Source organism: Castor canadensis, chromosome 1 (assembly GCF_047511655.1).
Source record: "Castor canadensis chromosome 1, mCasCan1.hap1v2, whole genome shotgun sequence".
NCBI lineage: Eukaryota > Metazoa > Chordata > Mammalia > Rodentia > Castoridae > Castor > Castor canadensis.
The window spans coordinates 12,057,109-12,079,061 of record NC_133386.1 but is presented as its reverse complement, the minus strand read 5'-3'; the positions used below and the strand labels follow the sequence as shown (position 1 = coordinate 12,079,061).

Here is a 21,953-nt window from a genome sequence, read left to right as displayed (position 1 = left end):
TTGCAATAAAGACCTAGCTGTATTCAAGTGGCTAAAATACACACCCCAGTCTGAGGTTCCGAAAGAGTAAAATGGACCTACAGCCCATTCTGTATTGATATGGATGATGAAAGTTGACAACTTCAGTATTGGAAAAACCAGCAAAAATTATTACACTTTTGAACTGCCTTGTGTTTGGCTTCACACAGTAGCAGTTTAGCATCTGAGAGTCATAAACATCTGACCACTGATGGTCCCAGAGTCCAAATGACCAGTTATCTGCTTCTGTCTCCCACGCGGTCCTCACTAAAGCTCTGTGCTGTTCCATGGTGACCTGCCTAGATCAGGAGGTAAAAAAGAGGCTCACTTCCTGGCTCTCGTCCCAAGAGGTGAATGCACACATGTGCTCCATTCCTCTGTTCTTCACTCCTACTGGAGAGAATTCTAGTAATAATAGCCATTTGCATTCACATATATTCTGTCTGCCTTTTTTTCTCCTCCCATCCTCCTAGGCATCCACCAACAATTGCGAGGTGTCTGTGCGTGACACTTCGCTGGTTTTATAGGTGATAGGAGGTTGAATAACACGTTAGTCCCCTGTCTATAAAATCTATAGTCTTATAGAGATGATGAATTAAAAGCCAAAATGTAAGATGAGGTAGAAAGGGTCAGGGTGTAACACATTTTTTAGCCAATTTTTCTAGTCAAATGCAAAAAAAAAAAAAAAACTATAGCTTTTAGATTTTCAACATTATTATTTGATACAATACAAAAAAAGAAAATGTTGAAAATATGAGGAATGAGCCCTTGGTCACCAGTTTGGTGTTAGACTTTGTTCATTTGTTTGTTTACCCAGCAAATGATTGAGTGACCAAGCACCATTTTGGGTTCTGTGTAGAAGCTCAGAGGACCTTGTCTTCATCCACTAGAAGGTCCTAGAGCAGTAGTGATAGGTGGCGGGGAGGCACGAGAACTGCTTGCACAGTGTGTTGTGGGTTATGTGTCTGGTGGCCAAGAGGGACCCTCCGGAAAAGCCTCATTGGGAAGGTTAGGCTCATGATTTTTGAAAACCACAGAGATGCAATTTTGCAGAAAGATTGCTGTAAGGGGCAGAAAGCAAGCCAAGAAAACTGAAAAGACCTCTTTAGAAGAGTGGATGTTTCTGAAGTCTTTGAGTCACAATTTTCTATGGATAAAAGACAAGAAAAATTGCACAGTTTTGAGAAGAGGAATGATGTGAATATAATGGAATAGTGGCTTTAAATCTTTTAATGACTATCCATTAGGCTGGGAAAGATGAAAGCCAGATCATCTATTAAAAAATTCTGAGTTAAGATTTTTTTTTTTTTTTTTAGAAAAAAGGAAACTTTTTCAAGACATACTGCTTATTAGCCCCACCTATACATGAAAGATTTATAAAAGGCGAAATATACGATGGTGCTTTTCATAACTGAAACCCAGAACATCTTGGCTCTTCTAAAAATCTTGAAATAAATGTTTTCTGGAACACTAATTGGAAGACAGCTTGCTGTCACCAATTTGTTTGTCTGTGGTAGAAACTCAGAACTGCTAACACATGTACCCTACAGATTCTTAAAACATGGATTCATTTCAGCCAGCTGCCAGATCACTGATCTGTATAACTTTATAAAATATGAAACACTTTAAAATGTAGATTTATAAAATCTACTTAGCCGTTCAGCTGAAAGTGTTCCTTTTTGTACTACATACCATAAACATCTGATTTCCAAAGACTTATGTTGACTAGAATTAAGCTGTTTTAATTGACTCAGTAATTTATCTAAAAGCAGTATAAATTCAGTTTTTAAAAAGTAGAGTTTAAGTGTTAGTTCTGTAACCTTGGACAGGTTCCATGTTCCTCTAACCATATTTCTAGTGTGTGCATGTGACATTTGCACAATACATAGTCAAAATCTGTTGTTTGCATATATTTAGGAAAACTCCCCCAAGCCTTCATATTAATTAGATGCTGAATTTACTAAGGCTTGTGGGCTCTGGTGCACTGGTAGCCATCTACATCAATCATACTTGCTCCCATGAATGCCTGGACACATTGACTAGTCAACTCAGAAGCCATGTTTCTTTTGGGTTTTGTTCAAAATTGGAGCATGGGGTGGAGATAATCATCATAGGCTCTGTGGAACGGAGTGGTGGGGATAAAGATCACATCAACACAGCCACACAGGCCTCCCCCCACCACAGTCCACCCTGCTGCATGCCCCTTTAAAAAATAAGCAAAGTGTACCTCCCCTCTTTTTTTTTTTTTTTTGTGGCAATAATGGGGTTTGAACTCAGGGGCTCGTGACTGCTAGGCAAGCGCTCTACCACTTGAGCTCTCCACCAGCCCTTTTCTGTGTTGGGTATTTTTCAGATAGGGTCTCACAAACTATTTGGCCAGGCTGGCCTTGACCAACAATCCTCCTGACTCCACCTCCCCAGTAGCTAGGATTACAGGCGTGAGCCACCAGTGTCCGGCTCCTCTCCTATTTTTATAAGATTCCAATAATAAAGCATCTTAATTTTGCTGCTTTGTAATTAAAAAAAAAACTTCAGCTAAATGCATGTGCCCATTGTGTATAAAATTGGGTTTTCTATTATTATGATTCTGTTTTTAAAATCATACACATAATGCATAGTGTAGAAAATTGTGTAGGATAGAGCAAGTATAGACAAAATCAAACCATCTATAATTCTAAGTCTGGATTTGTTTTCATTCCCAAAAATATAGAAGAATTCTGTTTGCTCTATAAAATAAAACACTGCAAATAGGAAACCATTTGAAAGAGTAGCAACAGTTAGGTGCAGGTTCTCATGCCCATAATCCCAGCTATTCAACAGGTAGAGATCAGGAAGATCCCAGTTTGAGACCATCTTGGGTAAAAAGACAGTGAGACCAACTCAGCCAACAAGCTGTGCGTGGTGGGGTACATCTGTCATCCCATCTATGTGGGAGGCATAGATAGGAGGATTGCAGTCTGAGGCTAGCCCAAGGCAAAAGCACGAGACCCCATCCAAAAATATAACTAAAGCAAAAAAGGGCTGGAGATGTGGCTCAAGTGATATGGCACCTGCTCAGCAAATGCAAGCCCAGGGTTCAAACCCCATTACTGCCCACCCCCACCCCTTGGGGAAAAGAAAAAAGAGTAGCAGACAGTGGAGCAAGGAAGACTCATGGATTCTGGAATTGCCTAGAGCTGGGCCTTCATCCTGGTTTTTCCAGCTGGAAGTTGTCTAGAAACACAGGCTTCTCTCTGAGTCACTGCAAAGTGGGAGTATTGGTGTGTCTGCGTGGGGGGAGGCTGGTAATTCATGGCAGAGGCAGATGGGGTAAAGGGGTAGCTGTTATTAGTAAGTGCATGAATGTGCACTGTACACAACCTGCTCACACACACCTGGAGGATCGCTGTTGGAAGCATTTCAAGGAGCTCAGAGATAAATTCAGTGGACAGTCAAGAAGGGAAAACGGCATGGGAGGGGTGAGGAACTCAGCAGTGTAACCCTGCTAGTTATCTGTGAAGTGACACATGGTGCTGATGAAGAAGACCAGAGGGCCTTGGTCTTCTGAAGGGCCAAGTGTGAAAGGACAGAGCAGCAGAAGAAGAGCCATAGTTCAAGACAAATGGGAACGAGTGGGCTAAAACTCAAAAGGCAAAGTGGGAGGAAAGCGGGTTCGAGAGGAGGCTTCTGTTTAAAAAGGGGGGGGTGTCTTTTCAGTAGATCTCAGAGCGAGAGGGAGAAGATGGGGAGAGGCACAGGTGCTGGGGCCTTAGGTTAAGAAGTGATGAAGCCAGAGCTGTAGCCAGCAGGAGGTAGAGCCTAAGGCAGGCATGGAGACTGTGAGAAGGACCCTAGCTGTCACTGTCACTCTGGCCTTAAGCTGTGACATTCCTGGGAACTGGAACTTCTAGATTGCCAACAGCTTGCTGCAAACCAAGAACATGGCAAGCAGGAGAGGATTCTGATGCTTGGAAGTGGGCAAATGTTTTGATCATAATAAGCAAAGGAAAAGATAGTTTCCTACAAGTGCAGGCTGGTGAACTTGGCATCATTTCCAGCACAATACTGAAAGAATTAAACAATTCCTAAACTGGGCATGGTGGTGCATGTCTGTAATCCCAGCTACTTAGGAGGCAGAGGTAGGAAGATTGTGGAGTGGTAGTCTGGACTGCATGTGAAAAGGAAGGAGGGAGGGAGGTTCTCTGTACCAGCGGAACTGGCATAGGGTCATGAACCATATTCTTGTGCTACAGCTTTGTTTTCATTGGTGAATGAGGAAGGGGTTGCAAGTGGTGTCTACCAGGCCTTCAGTGAGGAACTGAAAAGTTGTTTGGTGTCTTTGTGACAAGTGTGGACCAGCAGGCCTGGATGGCAGTGCAGCCAGGCTGGCTCACTCCACCTGCTGTCCTCAAACTACCAGTAATGAACCATGTCAGCCCAGGGAGGGGGGGCTCTACAGGGTGACTTCAGACCCCGATCTCATGGTGGAGCCCTGGGGCGGTGGCCTTGCCAGCAGAGTGAGCACCATGGCCTGGGTCACAGGGAGACCACACCCAAATGGATGGGAATGGAGCACCAAGGCTGGGAGGCGGGAGAGTGAGGGGCAGGAGCGGGCGTGGTCCTGTGACAGGTTTCGGTCCTCTGTGCCCTCTGCAGATCCTCACAGGCCTGCTTAAAGGAGCCACAATGGGGCAGAGAGGGGTTTCTGACCTCAGACTTGCCCAACTCTTCAATTTGTTCATTACCAACTTGAGTGAGCCACTGGCCTCCAGGCACGTTAACTAAGGACAGGAGAGGCAGGAAGGTGGGGACAGAAGCAAAAGGTTGGATGAGTTCTGTGCCTGGGTCCAAAAAGCTCAGCTGCCCTAGGTGTGGTAAAACGCTGTTTAGTAATGACCTGTGGGGACAAGAGGCTGGTGAGTCAGGACAGACCAACAAGGCCATCAGAGGCAGACAGGCATAGAGGGCTGTAGCACAAGACAGTGGTTCACTCTGAGATGGATGGCAGGTGTGAGTGACAATGTTATTCAGTCCGTGGGAAGATGACTTCTATATTTGGGGACTGCATATGTCAAATGAGGATTAAGGGGCCCACCCTGGAGAACACCTGCAGGGCCTTAAGCCACTGGAGGAAAGTGTAGTTGAAGGGTTGAATTTAATCTTTGTAACACCGTTGCTGCCATCAGAAAAAAAAAAAATGGAGGCCTTGGGGAAGAGGTTCTACCACGGGAGAGGAGCCCGGGCACAGGCCGGGTTTGGGAAAGCTAGAGAAAGTCAGGGATCCCAGCAGTCACCGGTCTGATGGCGTTAGCCCTGAGGACCTGAGGTGTGGTGATTCCAGTTCATCACGTCTTGTACTTTGGTGTTCTGCGCTTCCCCGACCTCACGTGGGGACTCAGAAAGTCCATGTGAAAGCCGTGATGTTGGAAATCGCCTCCTCCTGGTTAGGGTGTGCCTCAGAACTGGGAAGTTTGGCATGTCTCGGATGGAAAGGGCTTCAGTGTCAGTCTGGCTCATTGCATGAGACCCATTATTTTCGTCAGGGAGGGATTTGATCAAAATGGAAGGTCTCAGAGGAGGGGTCAGCCCAGTTTGCATATCTCCACTTGTGGCTGCGACAGAGCCAAACACTGGTGTAGGTTACAGAGGGCTGTGGGCTTTTCTTCCTGCTTTAAAATTGTTTTTCTTTCTTTTCAGGGGGGTGAGTTGATTATGATGCACATTTTATTATGTTTTAAGTTTTCAAGAAATTATTTACTTATTGTGAGTGTAGAAGAAAGTGCTTCCTTAAAAATCTGGGTACGAGCCAAAGGCACGATGTCATTCACTACAGCTGATAAGTGGTGCAAGGTTCCTGGTTCTGACTGTGCCGCTGCGTCCACAGCCTAAGATCAGGTGTTTGTCCTTGTCCTTTTGAGCAGGGCAAGGGATTCAGGTGCCATGGGAACCCTGTTTCACACGCGTTCCCAGGCTCCACCTGGTGCACCCGGTGTCAGGCTGGGCACCTTCAAATGCGGTGCTGTTAGGGAAGGAGGGACTTACTTCTCAGGTCACAGGTTTACTTCCTCTAGCACGATGAGTAAACCATGTTAACTGTTGACATTCCCAAACCACGCTGTAGAAGTTCAGGCTTTCTTCTACAGAAGATCCTCTCCTTTGCTCGGATACTCATCCATGGGCTCCAGTTGGCCTAAAGGCTGCAGGGTGCTCCCCCTCCACCCTCCACCTGTCCTCTTTCTTCCCTCCCCTTTGCACAGTCCTGGAGCTCTCATGCACATATGTATGATATGATGTAATGTGATATGGCATGATATATGATACGATATCATATGATATGGTATGATAGATATATAACATAATATATGATATGACATGACTTAATAAATACTACATCTCGGATGATTGACATGGCAGATTCACTTTGAGTCTGAAAATGGGTGGCGTAGAATTTAGTACTAGAAAATGAAGACTGCAGATTTTATTTTTCTTAAGATATGTGATATTTTCTTTTAAGAGAAAAAAATGAAAAATCTTGGATCCTAAGAGGACCTTTGTAAACAGCTAGAGTTGGCTTAGTAAAGCCTGCCTGGTCACTGGGGAAAGCCCAATCTGTGTATATTGCCAGTGGGTTGACAATGCAACAAACTCACTGTGTTATTAAAGCAACCGCAAAATTAACTCTACTGAATGGGCAGTTTAATAAGTGTAGTGTAAAGGTTTTTTGAAAGTACAAAGGGTGCCGGATGCTGGTGGCTAACGCCTGGAATCCTAGTTACTCAGGAGGCAAAGGTGAGGATCTTGGTTCAAAGCCAGCCCTGGCAAATAGTTCACAATACTCTATCTTGAAAAAAAATCTATCACTAAAAAAGGGCTGGTGGAGTGGCTCACGGTGAAGGCCCTGAGTTCAAGTCCCAGTACTGCAAAAAAAAAAAGAAAAGAAAAGAAAGTACAAAGGGCCACATAAGTGAGTGATAGACATATCTCTCCATCATTAATATCCACTACTGAAGTTTAGTTATTTCTTAACTATAAAATTGCCTGTGCAGTTTAAGAATGCATGGACATTTGAGACTTCAGATACAGTAAGCCAGAAATAAAGAAAATACCATATATCCACTGAGGTAAATTTCAAAGTGTTACTTTGAAATGTAACTGAGGATTTGATATAATCAAAAAAGGAAAACCACAACTAAATTGTTCCTCAAGTTTCATTCTCTTTCTAGAATAAGAAATAAATGAATAGACAATATTTACTTGAGTTCTTTGGTGCCTCTGTCAATGCATGAGATCCCTGAAGAATGGTTGTTCTTAGCTTAAGTACAAGTCAGACAAAACATGGCAGGTGAATGCCTCCTACCTGTCCCTGGGAACTCCTAGTTTTAGTTTATTACTGCCAGCAGTTGGTCACCTCTTCCCTGTGTCATTACTCCTGGCACCGGCCCCTTATTGCTGGGCCTAGTGTCTGCTCAAGTGCAGCTTCTACACAGACTTTGGATACCTTCTCCAAAGCAACTCTGCTGAGCATCCTGGGAGGTGTTCCAAAGAGTGAGCTACAGAATGGGGCAAAATCTAGCTTGTCACAGTTCCAGAGATAAGGCGAGCCAAAAGTTTGACATTTTTGGCAATTAGGCAAGGAGGCCTGTTTGAGATGATTTCCTCACATGAGCTTCCCTGGCAGCTGTAACCCAGCCGTGGGTCGTGGATGCAAAGGAGCCCTTTGTTAAGCTGGGCTCATCCTGCACCCTGGCAGAGTGTCCCCCCCACTCCACCTGCAATTAGAAGACACCCAACTTTAACCACCCTGAGATGAAGTCCCTTATTGGAGGACAAACAGTTTTCTGTTGAAATGTCACAGAAGAGAGAGTAGACTGGCTTCATGCTACTTGCAGTATGCACAGAGGAGGTGACTTGGGGTCTATGTCCTCATTTGAGGGATGAAGTTACTGATGCTTCCTGGTGGTTGTGAGAGGGCCGGGGCACAGCACCTGCCTGCAGTCTGACACCTGGTTCAGGTGACACAGACATTTTTTTCTTTCCCTTTTCTTTGCAAAGGTAGGTGAACAATCCAATTTCAGTTCCCTAATCCAGAATTGATAAAAGACTTGCTTAAGTTCCCAGTGTGACTTAAGAGAGAGGATAAATGGTTAATGATAAAGTTGTCCAAAGAGCTGGACGTATTTTTTGAAATTGCCAAGAAGCCCCAGAGGCTTTGGATGTGCTTGGTGGCAGTGGTAGGGAGGAAGCAGTTTCTCTTGAAGACAAAAAAGAAGAACACAGGGCTGGGATGTAGCTCAGTGGTACAGCACTTGCCTAGCATGCGTGAGGCCCTGGGTTCGATCCCAGCACCAAAAAAAAAAAAAAAGAAAAGACAAAAAAGAAGAACACAGAGGGAACAGAATTCCATGCTTTTGTAAACTGGCCATGTCTCCAAATGGACATTCAGAAGACTTTCTTGCAAATAATTTGCAGTTAGATCTGTGCCCAGTTGTCCTGGGACTTGTTGGAATTTTGTTTTCTTCTTCTGCCTGTTTCGCAGCCACACCACTTAAGCCAGGAACACCTAGCCTGTCCTGACTTCAGTCCTACTTCGCCCTTCCCCAGAGCGCCTATCACGGGCAGTGCTGGCTGAGGGAGCTTTCTCCTGGGCCACAGACATTTGCCTATGTATCAAACACAAATGACAGATGTGCTCAGAGCTTTTTGTAGCTTCTTTCTCCATGTACATATGATGGAGAGACTTAAAGAAAAAAGATTATTTAGAGCCAATTTGTGTTCCTAGCATTTTTGCAACACCCGACTGAATGGGAAGGCATGTTTCAGTTTGAATTCTCATTCGTGCAGTGAGTCAGGCTTTCCTGCAACACACATGAGGTTTTCAGAGACAGATGAATCTCAGGAAGTGCTTCAGCTTCTCAGAACGTGACGCTTGATGTTCACTAGGCTCTGGCTGGAAAAAAAAAAAAAAAACCCAGCAAGAGTTCTCAAAGGACATTAGCCTTCAGCTGAGAAAATGTCTCAAGTTGACAAGAAGAGGGGGTCAGCCTAAGGAGTCTCTTGATTTCTCATGTGGATCCAGGGGTGGGCTGCATTGGTGGTGGTCCCTGCTTTGAACCAATGCATTGAGAGTGCTGACTTGTAGTGTTTTAGTAGATGGTGCTTAGAATCAAGTAAGCTGCATATTTTAGATCTGTGGCTTTCAAACTATCTCAGGAGCTGTAGAGCAGAACATGGGGTCCCCTGGGGGCCTGGGCACGCCCAGCTTCTACTTAAGCTGCTTGGCACTCATGTTTGCTACATCGGACCTCTCACAGTTTTAAAAACAGGAACCCAATCACAAACTAATAATACTTGGATATCTTGATGTCCCAGCTGTAACCTTTACGGTTGCAGTGACTCCGAGTCAGTTGATAGCCTGTAATAATGTGCAGCTCTGCGAAGGCACAGGTGTGGATAGCACCGACTGCGGGCAGGTGGCGGGCAGCAGTGTCACTCAGCTGAGTGAGTCAGCGCTGCTGATGGCAGTCATCCCCACATCCGCTCTATCCTGTTTACTCATCCCATACCTACTTTAGTGGGAAAACCACATACTACAGTGGGATATGCAATCTGAGATGTGCTTATTTCTGAGATGTGTCCTCAGTTGTCTGAGCTTCTGAAAAAGCTACAGGACTCTGGACAGCCAGGTGGAATGCAGGTGCCATACCTGAGGGATTTGTGAGGTATATTCTGGAAGGTTCCATACTGTATCACATCCTGGTCATTGCAAAGGAAGAGATTTTCTTATCCCGAATCCTGGAGAGGCTTCTGAAGATTGTGGTTATGGAGAGACACCCCTTTAAAAAAAAAAAAAAGTCATGTCCCAGTCTATTCTGCGCCTTTGGATGTGCCTAAGACAAATGTTCCTGAAACTTGCTGTGTTTGTAGAGAAAGAAGATCTATTATTGGGTCATTAATTTGGATCATGCTTGGAGTTCTCTGTGAGCTTGTTAAAATAAGACACTGTGCCTTCCTGAAAACTTACATTAAAAAAAAAAAAATACTTGCAATGCAGTGTAGTCTGTTACTGATGTCACAGTTACACTGAAGTCCCAGGCTCCAGGACTGTGAGGGATATTCCAAATGGCAGGAGCCCTAAGTGACTCCTCCCTGCTCCATGGGTTTAAGTAAACAGGTCCTCATTGTCACACTTGCTAACACTGCATTGTGCCAACTTTGTGGATGTGGAGCCCCAGTTCCTGTGACAGTCACTCCTTGAGCACACAAGCAGAAGACCCTGTGAAATGGAAACAGTCAAGTCAGTGTGGAGGCATTTACTAGTCAGCCACTCCAGACATGTGACGAATAGTCTATTTTCCTGCTTTTATTTTCACTCACCCACCTTCTTTCTAGTTCTCCAAAATAGCCAGTTCCTACTTTTAAATGCTTCTGCTGGGTCACACGCGCACACGAAGTAGAGGCAGAGCTGAGTGGGTCCCTCATGGAGGTGCCTTTGTGGCTGCCTGTGGATACCTTCTCCATCCCACTGTCCTGAGAATTCCAGGGGTCACCTTTCCCTTGGGCTATGTTCTCTGGCCTCCAAGAAAAATGAGTGGCTTCTCATCTCCTTGACTTGTCATGTCAGTTCTCTAGCAGTCATTCCATTTGCAAATTAGTTCCTGCAGCTATTAAAAAAAAAAAATAGCATCTGTTCAGATGAGTGGCCACGTGTTCTCCTCCAGTTCAGCTGTGAAGACAGCTGAGGACACCAGATTGAGTTTGCTTTCTGTAAACCAAATATATGAAAATCAAAAAATTTTAAAATGGATGATTGTTCACTTTTCTAAAGATTCCTTTGCCTCATACACACATACACAAAAGATTAACAATAGGATTTCTTTAAACATGGACCCTTCCCATGCATTAAAAATAAGATTTCACTAATACTGTGAGTTTCTAGAGTATTCTTTATGCATAAAGGTGGCATACCTGTAAGAGATATTGTAAGTATTTTTAAAGGTTAACTTATAAATTGTTTTATCTGATGAGTTCAGTTCTATTAAAAAATATTGATAGTTCTCACTGTCCTGGAAAGTGGTAGGTGGGGGAGTACATCCTACTAAATGGTGGCTTGAATGCAGCAAATTTAAAAATGAGGACGCTTTGTCATGTGACCTGCTAGATGTTAATCGTATGGCATCTGTTCTTAGAAACCCAAAGTCAGGCCTTTTAACCTTGGAGCTGGAAGGAGAGTTGACTCAAGCTATCTCCCAGGTAGCACTCGTTGTCAGCCCCACCTGGGGACCTCCAAGCAGGTGAGGCAATTGTACTGTCTGTGGAATGCATGTCACAGGGCCACTTTTCACTTGTGGTCTCACCTGACCAGAGGTGGAGGTTTTATCTTCCAGGATGGCTCCTTTAGTGCTGTTTCACATGCATTCAGGCTTCATGCATTGCTGAGTGGCCAGTGAGCTCGAGGTCCAGGAGTGAAGATCTTACAACAAAGAATTCAGACATTGCCTTTGCTCTCAGGGAGCCTGCAGTCTGCTTTCCCATCATGTGGACATGGTGGGGTGTTAGAAGGTTGTAGAATGGTGCCACAGACAACTTGTTCCTTCCTCTTTCTCCAAGTGCAAACTTTCCAGGTCACTGCAGCCTAAAACATACTAAGTAGTGTGGCACAGCTGGGGCCTGGCTGGCTGTTACTGGTTAGCACAAATCCTTTTGGGTTTTGGATTTTGGTTTTGTTTGTTCTTTGTTTTTTCTTGTACTTCAACAAAGGTGTGAGCGACTGACTTGTTTTTCAACTTAAGTGACCTGGTTCCCAGTCGCTCCTGGTGACTCTGGTCCGAGTAGGAAGACTAGGGAGGGAGAGAGAGTGTTGGGAGACAGGAGAAGAAGGAGGAGGTTTGGTTCAAGGCTGGGCGACAGGGTGGGAGGGGACCAGGGTGGGGAAGAATGTGGTCAGTACAGTCACTGACACCCTGGTCCTAAGGAAGATTTTCAATCACAGAGGAACTTCTGGCAGAAAGGAGAGAGTGATGCTGTAAACAGGGCACTCCGAAGAGAGGGAGCCAGAACCAGGCAGCCTTTTCTTTAGAAGGCCTTGCAGAGTGGGGTCCTGGTGGCTCACACCTGTAATTCTAGCTACTCAGGAGGCAGAGATCAGGAGGATCACCAGCCCAGACAAATAGTTCACGACACCCTATCGCAAAAAAACCCATCACAAAAAATGGCTGGTGGAGTGACTCAAGATGTAAGCCCTGAGTCCAAATCCTAGTATCACACACACAAAAGAAGGCCTTGCAGAGGCAGCAGCGCTAAGGGAGACCTTAGAGGAGGCAGCACAGAGGCAGGCCTTGCAGAGGAGGCCACTGCTGAGCAGTTTTTGGTGGCTGTCCACGTCCTTTCAGAAGAGAGGATAGGGACACCCATCCCAGGCTTGCTCCTTGAAATCCAGCTTAGTGCACTCCTGCTGTTCTTTCTGTCCCGAGGGCTGCCTGAGAACATGGCTGGGAGAAGGAAGAGGCCTTCTGCCCTCCTATGGAGGAACCCTTTCTACCAGCCTCCTCTTCAGTCCCTGCGGGCAGCCCCACTGGCCGGCATTATTCTCCATCTCACAGTCAGGAGACTTGTAGTGGCTGAGGAACCCGCCCAAGGACTGCATGTCTGAAGGGGCGCAAGACCAGAGGTGCAAACTCCATGTGTTTGATCCCAGAGTGCATGCCTTCAGCTGCCTGTCCACGGGTGAACTGACTTCAGGGATTCTGCCAAGCCCTGGGTCCTGCTCCCGGAGACCCTGTGTCTCCCACCAGCTCACAATATCCAGACCCCTATGGAAACAGCGTAATCTACCCTGTTCCAAAATCTGTTGCAGTCAGATCATTCATGCAAATAGTTTAATTTTTCAGAGTATAATATCTGGAATATTTGAATTGAATGAATAAGGAAATGGTAGGACCAAGAGTCACACTATCACATAGATTTTCAGTCTCTGTGTGTTCATAGGCCACAGTGGAACTTTGGAACTTGGGTTTTCTAACGAGAGTTTTGTGCTTTGCAATTCCTAACACCTGTGCGAGTGCTTGTTAATGTGATCCCTTTCTATTAGGGTAGAATTAAATAGCTTCCTTTGGGATCTGGAGTGCTGTGTGTGCACAGTACATGTGTGAACATGGGGCAGGCAGTATGATGCTAAAAAGGGAGGCTTTGGGTTTCCCTCATCACAGGAATAAGTCCACAAGGCAGTGATTGCCTTTATTTCATTTTAATTATCCTTACACTTGGTACTTGGAAAAAACATGATGCAAATTATGGTTAGCACATGCCCGCACACACTGACACTGTGGCATGCCAGCCATCCTGTACCCATATTGGCCAACCAAATGAACCAGCTGGACAGGGCAGATCAGGGTCTGGCATCCATGAGTAACTCTAGCACTTTCCTTTCCACATGCAAGGCAGGCTGACTGAGACCTAGCCCTCACATCTTTTGGAAAGGAGCATATATGTCCCCTGTGCCTTTGGTACTTCTCCATCACCATCTTACTTAGCCCACTGGTGACAGATGCAGTATCATCTGTGCTGGAACAAATCACCCCCTTATAAATCTTCTATTCCGTGGCTTCTTCTCTGTTCCACAGAGAACAGAAGAGCAGGATGTCAGATTTCCAGTCTGCAGCCTTGCCAGTCACTGGCAGCTCTGATAAGATGTGCTGGTGGCAGGCGGGGGGTGGGGGTGGGGGGGTGGAGATGAATTAACAAGGGGTCGGAGGTTCTCTGATCTCCCATCCCATGGCATGGGGTGGTCACTCCCAAGTCTGGATGCTGAGGTGGGGAGGGGCATGTAACTTGGGGGTCAGGCATACTTAGTTGGAAATCCAGTCCTTGTCCCTTTCGAGGTGTGTTATCTTGGCTGGGGTATTTGATGTGTGGACCTCACTTTTCTTGTTTGAATTGTGGAATTCATGAGTACTCTGTTTTCAGCACTTCTTGCATAGACTGAGTGAAAGATGTTACAAGTTGCCTGGGACCAGTGCACCTAGCCAGTTATGTCTGTGCTAGGAGCAACATCATTTCCATTGACCAATTGTGTCCCCTTTATACAAGAGTGACTGTGACTGTGCATTTCCAAATGAAGGACAGTTGCAGAAAATACATTATTGATAGCCACTCAAGCTGCAGAAAACTGGTACTAAAACTCTCAGTTTCCTCCAGGCGTTTCTGCCACCTCCAGGCACTGCTCTTTCTCAAACTGATTTATAAGGAAAAGTCTTGCCCCTTGCACCAGGTTCCCATGGAAATCTAGGGTTTCTGGTCTCCCGTTCTTTATTTACTGTGAAAATTATAGCCAGTGTTAAGAGCAAGTCATGATAATAGGAAGAGTGACCCCTGAACAGGGAAGAACGCATTTCTTCACAAAACCTCTAGCTTCTAATGGAGTTTAGAGATGGCTGCCTGCCTGTCACATCCCTGACTTGCTTCAGCAGCTGGGTTTCCTTTTTCATGACAAGGTTTCAAATGCAGTAGCTCATGCTGGGTTTGATACCTACAAGTGACGCTCCGTAGAAAATATAGAAGCTTCTGCATGTTGGCCCAATGCTCGCCCCAGTGTTGCCCAAGGGGGAGGGAGCAGGCATGCAGAATTAAAGCTAGAGTGGCTTGGAGCTCTAGCTCTGCTGTTTGCCATGAGACACTGGGCAAGGCACCTCTCCAGACCTCAGTTTCTATCCTTATACATCAGTTGAATTTTTCAGAGTTCTTTTGAAGCACTAATAGTAGTAACAGAACTGCACAGAAGAGATGATTAATACTAATAATAATGAACCTGTCAGTGTTCAGTGTTGGCAGCAAGAGATGATGTGATGAGAGCCCATCTGGGGAGAAACTGAGGCCTGGTTGCCATTCCCAGGCTGGGACTCACTTTTCCAGTTGCCTAAGCCTACACATCTGGGCTGCCTGTCAGGGAGCTGGGTCATCTGTTGTAAGGACAAGTGAGTTCATAAATGTGAACAGGCTTTGAAAAACAAAGCATTCCCAGCTACTTAGGGAGGTAGAGATTGGGAGGATCGTGGTTCAAGGTAAAGAGTTAGCAAGACCCCATCGCAACAAAAACAAGCTAAGAGTGGTAATTCATATCTACAATTCCAGCTATGCAGAAAGGATAGGTAAGAGGATCATGGTCCAAGGCTGGCCTCAGGAAAAAAGAAAACACAAGACCCTATCTGAAGAATAACTAAAGCAACAAAGGGCTGGGGATATGGCTCAAGAAATAGAGCACCTGTGTAGCAAGTTCAAGGCCCCGAATTCAACCCAGTACCCCAAAGAAAGAAGGAAGGGAAGAAGGGAAATGGAAGCTCTCTCTGGCAGAGGCTGATGGGCCCATTGTCCCCACATCTCTGCTGCTCTTTACAGCACACCATGATGGACATTTTCTTGCCCCATCGTCCCAGAAAACCAGGACCATGAAAATACTTGCCAGAATTCCATCATACAGTTCATGTACTGTGTAAGTTCATTTGTCAAGACAGAAATAATTTACTTCTCTCACTTGGCAACAAAGAAACACACAAATTCTATGCTTGAGTACTGTGTGTTTACAGATCATTTTTCTATGTCCCCGCCCATAATTTGAGTGAATCCACGTCCTTTTGTTCCCCACTGTGGTCTCTAAGCCTCTACCATGGAATGCTGATTTACTGTGGACAACAACTGACCCCATGACAACCTGGTGAATCTTCTCCAGAGTTAAGAAAATGGCCCTGGAACTCAGTGTCACAGCAATCGACAGTCATATGACTGAGCTGTCAGTGTCTTTCTTGGGTAACTTTTAAGTCAGCTTCCTTAAAATGAACTTTTTCAGATTTTATGTTTGAAAATAAGCCTACTAGCCAAACACTTAGGAAGATCCAAAGGAATAGATGATCTTGGTCCCAATTTTGTGCTGTGTGGCTCATCCACGTCATAGTTTGTCTCCTTGATGCCAGAGCCACGTAGGAAGCTGGAAACACTAGTTATCTGTGTCATTACTCGTGTCAGTTATTCAAGCCACTTTTGTCATGCATAATAGCCAGAATGCCTTAAAAATATGTAACATAATAACATGTAATATATTGGTATGATATGGTATGACAAAACAGTATCACACGTATGGTTGTTTTGTGTTGTCTGAGTCTTACCAGTTCCAGAGGCATAAAGATAAAATCAAAATTTCTAATCACAGTCTCAATTACTGAGGCTTCACATTTTGTTAACTAACTGTCCACAATTTTCAAATATCTAACCTAATGCCTAGTTGTACCTTTGGCAACTATGAAAAATCACGTGAAATTTTGTAGCCCAAATTAATTATTTTTGTAAGGTATGGTGAAGTAGGTTAGCATCCCATCTTTGATTTAAGAAATTCAGCAGGTGCTGGGGTTATAGCTCATTTGTAGAGTGCTTGCCTAGCATGCCCAAGGCCCTGGGTTCGATCCATAGCACCGAAGGAAAGAAGGAAGGAAGGGAGAAAGGAAGGAAAGAAGGATTACAACACTCACACTATCATTTAAGATTTTAATTACTGCTGGTGCTAATGGATCTTTTGAGATTTCTCCGAAATTGAGTGGTTTTCATCTCAAAACAAAGCTAGGCTCCTCAGCACCAGGTGAGGGGTTTTTGTAAGCTAGCCCATTACCACATTGCCTGGTCATGCTGGTTGTGCTCCGTGATGAGCTGTGAAAGCAGGAGCCTATCAGAACTTAGCCTTAGATGGCCTTCCTAGACATCAGCAGTTGAAGTCCTTTTAGTCTGTATGTGAAAGAACTGCATTAGTCATGGGCGGAAGCTGTCTGCAGCCTGGGGCAGCTGGTGTCCAGGACAGGGCTGTCCTGACCCGTCCCAGCATTAGGGGAGAAATAGACCCTGCAAAGCCCGGTCTTGCTTTTGGACTAGAAGAAGACATGCAGTGGAGAGCACAGAAATTCATCAAACACTGAAATACTTGCTATTGTATTGACACCATCTCTTCTGTAGGAATTATCTTGGGGGAAGGAAAAAAAAAAAAAACTAGGAAAAGTTATTCCATTGACCAGTGATGACCAGTTATTGTTCCTTTTGTCAACAGGCAAGATGATGAATGAAGTCCTGGCAGCTTCCCGTGTCCCAGGCCTTGTAGAAATAAATGACACAGACGTGCTTCAGAGTTCTAATGTGCATCACAGCGGATCTTGTTAAGGAAGCGTTAAAAGGAAGGCACCGTTACCTATTGGGAAGGCTCTGGGCTCTCAGATGTTGTTTCTGATTGAATCCCGAGGTTGCAAGCATGCCTCCCTGTATTACCTGCTGGAGCAGGTTTAATTCTGTAAATTTTAAACACAAACTCTATGAGTTTCTAGTTCATAATTGTTCTTTTTGAAGATCACTCAGACGAACAGTATTGCATCTGTAAGAGATACACACTCCCACAGGCCTGAAAAGATGGGAAAAGTCGGTGTCAGCCAACTCCACCTGTAGCATCATCCCCCTTCCAGTGACGGAAAGGACAGAGGGCGAGGAGACCCTTCGGGGAAAGTCAGATTGCACTGGAACTACAGGTGGCTGCGACCATAGACCATAGAATTAGTACACCACGCCTTTCTTCTTGAACACAGTAGTGTACACTGTATAGTTCTCAGCCACGGCTTTAGTCCATTATTGGTTATCTCCTTGGACACTCTCTCCATTAAAAAAAAATGTTTGTAATGCAGCCGTGAGAAAATCCATGGTTCAATATACTCTTCTGCGTATTTCACTCTAGCCTTCCTATCCTGTTAACTGCAAATGGCAAGGACCCAGGTGGTAGACGAGAAGCCTTGTGGGAGAGTCAGGAAGTGCGGACGAAAGCATACTGTATTGTATCGTAACCATACTTTATAAGTACATTTCTTATTAGCTTCTTATTCAGGCAGAGACGGTAAAAGCTTGCTGCAAAAATCCAGATCAGGATTTGTGTTTTGGAATTCATCAGTGTTCACAATACCTGCCTGGGGAGGCCTGGGGGGGAAGCAAAAACTCAAATATGAGCACCCTTTACACCTAAAAGAATATTTTTTATCATTCTTTTAATTGTTTTGGCTCTATCAAAAATTAAAGTGCTTGGAACGCTGTAGTCCATGGTCTCTTGAAGTTTGATCAATGAGAACCTAACACCTTCACAGTATGCTGTCACTTTGGACATTCATAATAAAAACTGAAACTGATTTTGGCTGTTAGTCATTTATTTTGCTTTGTAGCTTAGCACATCTTTTGTGGTCCATCTTTGCCTAGCAGCCGTGGAATTTACATCACCATATGTAGCAGACAGACACACATACATACTTCAAGCTTTACCCTGTCTCTTTCATTGGATCTCTGACATTTTCCAAATTTGAACAGTTGAACAGCTACTCTTTCTGTTATTTCCTGAAAGACCAAGATAATTTTGAATGCCAAGGTCTTTTTGACTATATATCTGAAAACACAGATTAAAAAAAAATTCCTGAGAACTGTACCTAAGCTTTCTTGAGTTTCTATTAAATTGATTATAATATAATTAAGATACATTCTGGTTGTAACGTAGTTTCTGTTCATCAGTAAGTAGAAAACTGGAGAAGGCATGGGTGAGACAGTAGCAATCACCAGAGCCTTCCATTGCATCTTGTTTGACTCTCTCCAGTGCGTTGGGTGTTGTTTTATATAGTCCATCATACTGTGATAAAAAAGAAAACAACCCCAAAGAAGTCCAAACACGCCAGTCTCCTGTAGAAAACTTAGATCTTGCTTAGCACTTTTACTAAATTTACTCAGGCAATAAGAAAAGATCCCTTTCCTTCTCTTTTGTAACTAAACCTTCCATTGTTAAATGTACCACCCACCTAGCTTCCAGACCCCTGGCCAAAAAAAGGAAAAGCATGGATTTCGGGTGAATCTGGGCACTTTAGTGCATATGTGAGCAAAAAATTTCAGAACTTCTTTTTTTTCAATAGAAGTGGTGGTGTTCGTCCAGGCTGACCTTGTACTCCTGTGCTCAAGCAATCCTACCTCAGCCTCTCAAGTAGCTGGGACAACAAAAGCATGCCTTTACACACACACGCACACACACACACACATATACAGATATATGTATGTATATATAGAGAGATTTGCACGTACACATATATATATGAACATAAGTTGCTGAGGTTCTTTACCACGGATGAGGAGACAGTCGAGGAGCAAAGGACTTGAAAATAGAACCATTGTTTCAGAGCCCAGTACATATGCAGCTAGCACTTAGCTGGAAATGTTGTGCTAATGATTAGGTATGCAGAGGGTGCATATGTTGAAAAAGTCATCTTTTGAAAACCTAAGGCATCATCCTAGGGATAGCGGTTGCTGCTTTAGTGATTGGATGACTCTTGCAGAAGCACTGCTCCACCCTGCCCTTGTCCTGGGCCCCCTAGTCCCTGCCCCCAGCATCAGCATGAATATTTACCACCAACACTCTCCCTGCCTCTAGTCAGTGGCAGAGGAATGCTTTCAAAAGTCACCAATTTCCAGGGACTTCAGCCATTGTGAGCTGGCTTTTCAAACACTATTAGGTGAATCTGACACACCAAGGCTCTTCAGTATCTACACAATGAGAGAAGCCTTGGCGTGGATGGTTTGGTTTTGTAAGTGCTGGCTTCTCACTTGAATGCCAGGACAGTGATCTCATTCAAAGAAGATGGATGGTGTTAAGTAAATTCTTCACAGAATGAACAAAAATCTTTCAGAACATCCTTCCTGAAGGAATTGCACATGGCCAGTCACTGGTACCCAAAGCCATGTTTGTTTTCAATGTTTGAGAACATACACAGTTAAGAAAGTTGTCAAGCTTGCTGCTTCAGAGAAGAGCCTCTTTCTGCTCTCTCTTAGTGACTTCCCCAAATCTGCTGTTTCTGCACCTACTTGCTAAAATTGGGGGACATGCCACACTATCGTGCAGCATCAAATCCAATCATTTTCATAAATGTGCAATCTCTGAGAGTGTATGATTGCAGACAGAGGCAGCCTGGCAGTGTTTAGACTGTCTCATGATAGTCGTTTTATAGGTATTTACTGTACCTTTTAGTATGTGTTAGAAATTTTGTTTACTCCTTTTATTTCTTCTAAGGCACACATCTTTCAAAACATATTTTAAAAAAATATAGAAAAAGATTCTACCCATGAGCTATAAGGAAATAAAATGAAGCCCATTTTCATACATTCTTACATTATTGCAAACATAAACTGTTTCCAGTCTGATAAGATAAAACAGATCAAATGCCTGCATGAACAATTTAGGGGGGAAAGTTCATAAATAAAACAATACGCATGCATTTTATACGAGTTCAAATACTATGTTCAGATTTATGGCAGGGGGTCGGGAGGACCAGTGCTGAAATTTGAACCCAGGGCCTTTTGCCTGCTAGGCAAGCATTCTACCACTTGAGCCATGCTTCCAGCCCTTTTTGCTTTAGTTATTTTTCCAATAGGATCTGGTTTTTATGGTCAGGCCAGCCTGGACTGTAATCCTCAAATTTACATCTCTGTCATAGGTAGGCCGACGTGCACAGCATCACACCCAGAATTTTATTGGTTGAGATGGGAGCCTCTCAAACTGTTTGCCCAGGCTGGCTCCAAACCATGGTCCTCCTGATCTTTGCCTCCTGAGCAGCAAGGATTACAAACGTGAGTCACCACACCTGGCTTCATATGTATTTTCTAAAAAGATAAGTGACCTTCAGATGACCAAGACTGCTTGCAAAGGAACCTTAATATGCCTTTTATAATTTTGCCTCGATCATGGTGATGAGTGATGAGAAGTCATTGCTATTATTTTTGGAAAACCTTGTGAAGACTGAACCAAATCTTTAAAGGACCCTTCACAGAGAGTTGCACTGATATTGAAAAGTTCCCCCCAGTACTGTCAAACAGGCAGAATCCAGAGCCACAGCAAGTGGACGTAGAGTGGGCCCTCCCGCTTCCTTGTAGAGGAAAAGGGAGTCACTTTTGCTGGAAACGTCCGTGTACGTTTCCTATATGGACGTCAATGTGCATACGCACCTCATGGACCTAGAGGCGTAAGCAGTTTGACTAGAATCTTCTCAGTTCGTACAGAAGCAAAATTCCCAAAGATGAGACCTTGCTGGAGACTGCAGGAGAGCACAGGGATGTAGAGGCCAGCCCTGGTTTCTGTGCCAGCTCCCATGCTTGGCTTTGTAGTAAAATGTGGTAAACTTGTCTTCAGATACCAATATTCCTTTCACACATAATTTATTCAATGCTAAGTGCCCAGACTGTGCTTGAGATCAGAGACAGAACTAAGAAGTACAACTATGCTTGCTATGTCACCAGGATCCATATATTAAAAGGAGACACAGGAATGGATTGCATATTAATCAGAAGATGAATGCAAAAGAAGCTCACAGAGCGGATGTAGATTGAATGGCTTGTGTTTTATTAGCTCACCTTTCTGCCATAGAGAAAAGAAACAGCTCTTACGGTTTCTCTTTTTGCTATTTCCTAGCCAGTAACATGTTTGCTGTTTGATTTGGTTATGAAAACATTGGGGTTCTGTTTGCCTGTGAACCATTTCAATTCAAAGTGTAATATTCCCAAGGGCTTTCCACCTGATTCCTGTGGCCTAGCAGCAAAGATCCCTACAGCAACATTCCACACAACAGAGCTAATAGGACCCATCTTTCGTGAACCCTTAAACTGTAGCCGGGATATAAGTCCTACCATCCATCAATGCTGCCATTGAATCCAACATAAGAAGTGACAAGTTTCAACTATAAGTAGGTGAAGGGAGCAACTCAAATGCTCTCAAGCACAATGACTTTGACTTTATAACCTTTGAAAATCATAAATAAAATATAAGAAGTTCTTTCTACTATGAAAGTGAATACATGAATTCACTTTCTTAAGAAATCTCTCCTATTTAAATAAATTGTATTTAATGAAGCAAAGATAAATTGCAG

The 21,953-nt window shown here is 44.1% G+C and overlaps 1 protein-coding gene across 4 annotated transcripts in view; it reads left to right on the top strand.

Moving 5' to 3' along the window:
* Positions 1-21,953, top strand: part of Scaf8 (SR-related CTD associated factor 8) — a 182,512-nt gene that overhangs the window by 117,337 nt on the left and 43,222 nt on the right. The window contains exon 22 of one of the 4 annotated variants that reach the window (XM_074071887.1): positions 17,078-18,304. The exons of the other annotated variants lie outside the window; for them this stretch is intronic. The gene's annotated coding sequence lies outside the window, so the exon portion shown is untranslated. Of the gene's footprint in view, positions 1-17,077; positions 18,305-21,953 lie in introns of those variants that run through there. 4 annotated transcript variants of the gene reach the window in all.